Source organism: Mus caroli, unplaced genomic scaffold, assembly GCF_978045245.1.
Source record: "Mus caroli unplaced genomic scaffold, Mus_caroli_1 scaffold_5, whole genome shotgun sequence".
NCBI lineage: Eukaryota > Metazoa > Chordata > Mammalia > Rodentia > Muridae > Mus > Mus caroli.
Genome location: NW_028227260.1, coordinates 74,448,594 through 74,456,304, shown reverse-complemented (window position 1 = coordinate 74,456,304; position 7,711 = coordinate 74,448,594). Strand labels below are relative to the sequence as shown.

The window sequence follows — 7,711 nt, the reverse complement described above, 5'->3', positions numbered from 1 at the left end:
TGCAGGTGTCCAGAAAAATACTTTAGATGACCTAATTTCGGGCAATTGAAAGTGTCACATTATTGCTGAAATGAGCTTTGGACAAGAGAATGAGTTTGTATATGCTTTCAGCCTTCTTTTCCACACTCTACTTCTTTTGCTGCTGTACCAGCAATGGTGAAGAAAGAGGCAATATTTGACCTTCCATGGGACAAATCGGGAACAATAGAGGTATAACAATCTAAAACATTTTAGAAGATTCTTTGTGAAAGCAATTTTAGGTTATTCTTAAAGATACTCATTAGCAAAGTATACATTTCTGTAATAGTCTGTATATATTCAGAAATATAAACATTTCTGTTTAACTTCTTTTGGTGCTGTTATTAAGAAAAGTTAAATGTCGAGCAACAGGTATACAGTGGTGTCAAACAGATACTCTTTTGGTATTATGAAACCAAAGTCAAAGAAGTCTTCTTCCATACCTGAAGCTGCCCTTATTCCTTTAATGTGTTCCACCCTGGAGTAATATGGCTTCAAACTGAGAGATAGTTCCTTAGCATCCAGGGATTTTGTGCTGTGTTGTGTGTGTGTGTATGTATACATTTATATATCAGTGTGTTTGCAATTAATGTGAATTTTAAATGTGTATATAATATATGTATATAGTATACATGCTATATGTAACCCCAATTTCCCTCTCCAACTTCTGTCCTGTCCCCCAAACATGCCTGCTTCTAACTTCATATCTTTTTTTGTAACTCTATTAGTCCAATTATTGGTCCCTATAGGAAACCTACTCAAGACCCAGCTATACCACTCCTGGGCATATACCCAAAAGATGCTCCAACATATAACAAGGACACATGCTCCACTATATTTATAGCCACTTTATTTATAATAACCAGAAATTGGAAACAACCCAGATGTACCTCAACTGAAGAATGGATACAGAAAATGTGGTAGATCTACACAATGGAGTACTACTCAGATATTAAAAACAAGGATATAATGAATTTTCCAGGCAAATGGATGGAACTCGAGAATATCATCCTGAGTGAGGTCGCCCAGACCCAAAACCATAGAGTACAGTTACCGTGCTGCATTCCACAGACCCAAGACGCTAAACATGAAGAAAGGCCCAAGCCAGGAAGCTTGAATCTCACTTAGAAGGGGTAATAAAATAGTCATCAGAGGCAGATGGAGAGAGGGAACTGGGAGGAAGGAGGATAGGGAGGGGAAGAGGGAGGTCAGGATCAGGTGTGGGGAGGAACAGGAGAAATGGCCATGAGAATGAATGGAAATCTGCAACTGACAGGGGTGAGGAGGTAGGGGGCATCTCTAGGACATAACAGAAACCTGAGATAAGGAGGTTCCTAAGTATCAATGATGGTGACCTTAGTGTGACTCACTGCATTGGGGATATGGAACCTGAAGAAGCCGCCTCTTGTAGCCAGGCAGGAACTCTTACAGAGTGATTGGGACACCAACCCACCAACAAAACTTTTAACCCAAAATCTATCCTGTCTACAAGAAATGCAGGGACAGGGGATGGAACAGAGACTGAGGGAATGGCTAACCAATAACTGACCCTTCTTGAGACAAGCACCAATCTCTGACACTATTAATAATACTGTTATGCTTGCAGATAGGAGTCAAACATGGCTGTCCTATGAGAGGCTCCACCCAGAAGCTGACTCATTAGGGATGCAGAGACCCACAGCCATACAGTGGATGGAGCTTGGGAACTCTTATGGAAGAATAGGAGGAAGGACTGAGGACCTGAAGGGGATAAGAACTCCACAGGAAGACCAACAGAGTCAACTAACCTGGACCCTTGAGGGCTCTCAGAGATTGAACCATACACAGAGAAGAATATACATGGGCTGCACCTAAGCCTCCCCACACATATGTAGTAGATGTGCAGCTTGGTCTTCATGTGGGTCCCAAACAACTGGAGCAGGGACTATCCCAAGAGCTGTTGCCTGTATGTAGGCTATGGTCTTTTAGCTGAGCTGCCTTGTCTGGCCTTGGTGGGAGAGGAAGTGCCTAACCCTGCAGAAACTTGATGTGCCAAGGTGGGGGGATACTCAGAGACCCCCACCCACTCAGAGGTGAAGGGGAGGGGAGGGCAGGGGAGGGGAGGGGTAAGGATTGTGGGAGGGATCAGTGATTGGTATGTAAAGTGAATTCAAAGTAATTATAAAAATTGAATGTTTATCAACACTGAATGGCATAAAGTGTATAGGACTGGAGTGTACTCAGTGTGTTTACTGAGATGGCACACTGTTTAGCATGCTAGAGACTGCCATTTTAAACTAGTATGCATCTTCCTCAGATTTATCTGAGATTATGACTCTATTTAGGACTATTGTGTTTTGACTGCTCTGGTTGGCTTATATATTTTATTATCTCTTCACATAGAATTGTTGATTTCAAAGATAGGAGTGAGGGTCTAATGGAAATCTGCCCTGCAGACCATCTAAGCCACTCTTCAACCTTGCTTCAATTTAACGAGCATCAGTCAAGCCAAGGTAAAGCCCTGAAAGGTGGTCCTGGTACCTGTGCATATTCATGTCTCTAAAACCTGTTGGGGGCAGCTATCCTGATTCTTGAAAGACTGGATTATGAATGTCATTGACCGAGATTGGCAGCTTGTGGTCTCGAAGCTTCTTCCTTGGATGCAGGTTAAATCACACTTGCTCCACTCAGATAATGGGGTTCTGTGGCAGTCTCCCGGCTAGTCACACAGTGCAGGGCGGGAGAAACGTGAGAACAGGTGCTAGACATCAGTGAGAGGCTGGGGCAGTCAAGGTGGCGGAGCATGTGGTAGAAGTGTTGGGACATGGGCAAGTCCAAAGATTGACAGGTTTCCCAGTCTGAAAGCAATAATATTGGTGAAATAATTTGTAGTTTAATCTAGGTTAGCAAAAGAAGACAAACATTAGATTGCTATGCCTCTGCTTCAAGTCCCAGCAGTCACAGCTTGAGCATAATGTGGCTGCTGGAGGGGAGGTGGGGAGGACCTGGGGGGAGTTGGTGGGACGAAAGCAGCATCCAGAATATATTGTATGAAACAAATCTATTTTTGATAATAGAACAACAACAACAAAAACCCAAAACAAAAAATAATGATTCTCCCTCTCCCTGCAGATCTCAGCTATCAGTAGCTTTTCTTTAAGGAACAAGCCCTGAGGAGCATCCTTCCAGGAGTCTGCACAGTATTGGGAAGGTACACACAGCTTCTGTCCGTTCATGAATGTGGTCACCATGGCATGTCTAGAAGACAGCATTTTTTTTCAGTGTCAACAGTCAGTGAAGAGATGCATGACTGATCAAAGTGCTAAGAGGAAGAGACCACAAGCTCTGAGGTGGTAAGATGCAGTTTGGGTGAGTAGAATCAGAAGCCAATGATGGTGGTCTTGGTGAGGATGGTGAGAGAAGTTTACCACAGTACATACTTTTATATAGTTGGCCCCTTGGGCACTTTATATACAGATGGGAGTGAGTGTGAGTGTGTGTGTCTGTGTGTGTGTGTCTGAGTAAGAGCCATTGACAAAAAGCAGGTCATAAATTTGAAAGAGAATAAATTGAGGTATATGGGAAGATTTGGAGGGGAGAAAGAGAAGGGAGAAATATAGTAATCTCAAATATAAAAGGAAAGAGGAAAATTAATAGCAATGAACTGACTTAAAAAAGACAGTAGCTAGTGAAAAAAAATAAAGAACATAAGCAGGGCAGACAACGAGGAGCACACTAGTGAGCAGCACTCTTGACTTTCCTCTGACTTAGTTCCTGTCTCCAGCTACCTGCCCTGACTTCCTGGAATGGTACCTTCCCTGCAAGCTACAAGAAGAAGTAAATCCTTTCTTCCACATGAGAGAGCTTTGGTCATGCTGATTTATCACAGTAGTGCAGACTCTAGATTCCAGGTATGTGATTCTTCCCATGGATCAAGCCTCAAATCCATCAATTGGATCCTATCAATCCCATCTAAATAATTGGTTGTTTCGAAACCAATCATGTCTTTACTGCACAAGTGGAAGCATCTTGCCTTTTAGGGTGGTTTTTCAGGTGTTTAGAATCCAGTGCTGGGGACGACCACAGATGCCTTTTCCCTGCCTGCATGCCACCTTCCAGCAATGTGAGCACCAACCAGCAGAATGGAACGTCCCAGCTTACTTCGATCTTGCTTTACCTATTTGCCTAATCCCAGGTCTGTGGCTTCTTCAGTAACAGCTTCTTACTATCTAGTTCTAGTGAGTGTCCTAGGCCAGTGGCAATATCATCCTTTGTCTGCTGAGCCTCCAACCAATAACACAGGAGGAGATGGCCTACCACTGGTGCTGAGGTTTTTGGTTCAAAACTTGTGGCTTTGGGGAGCAGCATTATCCATTCCTTTAGCGTGCCTCCATCCAAAATTTTGGTTGTCAAATTGGACTTGAGACCTGCTCAACAGGAGAGAAATCCTGGGTGGTACTGAAACCCTAGCAGACTGGCCAGGACTAACTTGTGAGGTGACAAATCTTGGCGGAGAGTGTACAACGACCAGTTTACTATAGCATCGCAGTAACCTAACTATGCTCTAAATATCTGTCCTTATACCCACAGAGAAGTGTAATCCTCATGCCTCATCGATTTCCTTTCTCTTGGCAACAGACAGAGGTCATTCCAGAAAACAACAAGCCATCGAACTGCAGAGTTGCCGAGCCCAGGCACAATGGAGACATCTCCAACACAGCTGCATCTAAGGCTCAGGGAGTATTTTGGAAGAGGGGTCAGAAGCAGTCTAAGAACTAGAGGATCAGGGAACGAGATGCGAGGCTGTGACTCCTAAGACTGCCAGAAGCGACCTGCAAAGTCTCAGCAACACGACTGCCCAAACATGAGCTGGACAAGGAAGAGTAGACATGCCAGATATGGGCAGAGGGAAAGGCCACAGGGCCTCAACCTTATCTCCAAAGAACAAGGGCAAACTAAGGAGGGCTGAGAGCTAGAGAGATAGGCTTCCCCAGGAAGGAGCACAACAGTTGTTTATCTCCTACCAGAGGCCAGTCCTGGAAACACGCATCCAGGTCACACCATGAAGCTTGAGCTGGTTATATGTAGAAATCTATATGCATGTACATGAATACATGGGTAGAGGAAATAACAATTGATGGAGAACGGGGTTATTTGGAAGAGAGCAAGGAAGGGTATATGTGAGTCTTTGGGGTAGAAGAGGAAATAGATAACAGATGGAGTAATAATCACAAAAAAAGAAAAGAAATCTTTTACTTGCCCTCTGAGTTTAGTAAGATTCTGTATGGCTGTTGGCTATGTCCTGAGTTTTGGTTGACCCTAGCACCGTCCCTCTGTAAGGCTTTCCATGCCCGGTATCCTAGAAAGTCCATGTTCACATCTCATGCGTCTTACGGTCCCCCACCTCTGGACCTCCTCTGGAGGCTCCTTTCTCCCTCCATGACTTCTACAGACACTGACTCCTATTCGAACATAGAAAGGTAGAACTATGCAGCTGGTGCCCACATGTGAGAGCACATTGGTGGCTTCTGTGGCTGTTTGACCAAGATGTGAAAAAGGGACACGGGAGAGGGGCAGCCATCCTCATTGACAGATAGTCCTGGGGAGAACTGGATATACACATGCAGAAGGCTAAAACCAGACCCCTAACTTTAGACGGAAGAAAATCGGTTCTAAAAGGAGGTAAGGCCTGAAATGCGGAGGGTCTCGGGAGAATGCAGGGGTCATTTCTCAAGAGAAGCAGATAGTCAAGTGCATCCTTCAAAGGTTCGACAACTCCGGAAATGGTCTCCATATTAGTCAGGTGGGGTCCTCATAAATTAACGACTTCCTTCACCTTAAACACGAAATAATTGGCAGAGTGAAGAGACAAAATCCAAAAGGGGTGAGCAAAAAACCTTGTTACACAAGTCATCATACAGAAACTTAATGAAATATATAGATAATTCAGACAAGTACAGTAGAACCAAACAACTCAGAAGTGAGGAAACAAAACACATTTCTCCTGGGGCATAAGATATGGAGTGCATATAAACAGGAGGGAGACTGATGAGGTGGGATAAGTAGGGGGGAGATAATTTGTGTGAGGGACAAAGGGAGTACATGAGACCTGAAAATGGGTAAAGTCGGCTTTGTATTCAAAATTGAAGGGCATCAGACCCACTGACATTAGCAACCTGTGTGGAATGCTTACTAGTGGGTGCATCGGGCTGGAGCCATGGCTCAGAGGTTAAGAGCACTCTCTTCTATGACATTGGACCAGGTTCTGATCCCAGGACCACGTGAGCACAGCTCACAACCATCTATAACTCCAGTTCCAGAGAATCTGTCTTGTTCTTCTGGCCGCCAATGCCACAGGCACTCTTGAAATGCACATGCATGCAGGCAGGCAAAGAGTTATACACACAAAAATAAAAATGAGTCCATCATTTAACAGTAATCCCCAACTGGTTTTCTAATGAATAGTACATATTCCCTTGCACAGGATGGTGTTGGAACTGAACAATCCCTTGCCCTTGAGTGGGTTGTAACTAAACAGACCAGTTGATGTAGGCAGTGGTAGATGTACTGGTTGTTTATTTACATTCACGGTGGGAAAAGAAATTTCCTAGAGGAACAATGTGAGAAAGGGGGAGATGGGAATACAAAGCCACTTCTTAGACGTGTGTGCCTGTGAAGCACAGAAGAACAAGAGCAGAAGAAGATGCACTCGGGGAACCCGAGAGCACTGGGGTTGGTGTGCTCGATGCTAATGAGGAGACATAGGATGGGTTTTGGTGTACTACTTAAGGAAGCCCTCTGGACCATAAAGGGAAGGATGCTTGGAACACAGAAGGGGATGCAAGACAACACCTGTGAACAGTGCTGGGGGAGGAAGCGGTGACAACTGCTCAGCATACCAGAGAAGCTTGGTAACACAGGGCAGCACACTTAAGACACAGCAGACAGCAGAGGGGCAACTTCCCGAAAACCAAGTGTGAAGCAGAGTTGCATACTGATGGGAGGGGCCACTCGTGAAGGGGAATTTAAAGGAGCAAGGTGAGCAGATTGCTCGAAAACATCCCAATTTTAGAGTCAAGAGAGTGGAGAAACAGTGTGCTGGTGCCTTAAATCCAGCCATGAAAAGAAAGGCTAAAAGGCCCCATTTCTGGGTGAGGACCGATTGCAATGAAAATTCAGCCAGGACAGAGATGCATGGGCAGCAGGGACAGAGGTCTGAATCTAAGAGATCTAGAATGGTTAATCAGGGTGGCATAGACTGGCCGACTGAGATTAGGACATCATTCACTGGAGGATAATGTTGGTCCCGGATGCACACTGTTTCTGTCTCTGTCCACCTTCTCAGAGCTAGCCAAAGATGAGGGTAGGTGGCCCGTTGAGAGAGACAAAAAGGAGGCCTCTGCTATAGAGTCAAATGTTGGAGGCGTTTTCCCCCTCAGCAGAGGGAGCAAATGGAAATTCTCAAGGAGCAGCAGGAAAGCTGTGGTCCTGGGATGACTTAAAATGGAATCTCTCCAGAGGCCCAAACTCCCCGCAGTGAGCAGAGGACTGCTGCTTGTTCCTGGCCTCTGGGAACATAAATCCTTAGCAATGGCTTCCTCCTGCTTCTGTTGCACACCTGAAACACTCTGGTCCCTTCCCAGTCTTTGCTGAGGTCTGTTACACAGTCTCTGAAATGGAGCATGAAGAGAAAGGTTGAACTCTTTGTGGGTGG

At 44.9% G+C, this 7,711-nt stretch overlaps 1 long non-coding RNA gene across 2 annotated transcripts; it reads left to right on the top strand.

The window, feature by feature from the left end:
- Positions 1-351: 351 nt before the first annotated feature.
- Positions 352-6,913, top strand: LOC115030070 (uncharacterized). 2 transcript variants are annotated; one of them, XR_003835667.2, is made up of 5 exons: positions 352-1,151; positions 1,625-2,090; positions 2,401-2,510; positions 3,130-3,908; positions 4,038-6,913. It is a non-coding gene; the product is annotated as an uncharacterized LOC115030070 (long non-coding RNA). The 2 variants fall into 2 exon arrangements; XR_015047166.1 differs by having other exon boundaries at positions 3,130-6,913.
- The last annotated feature ends 798 nt before the right edge of the window (positions 6,914-7,711 follow it).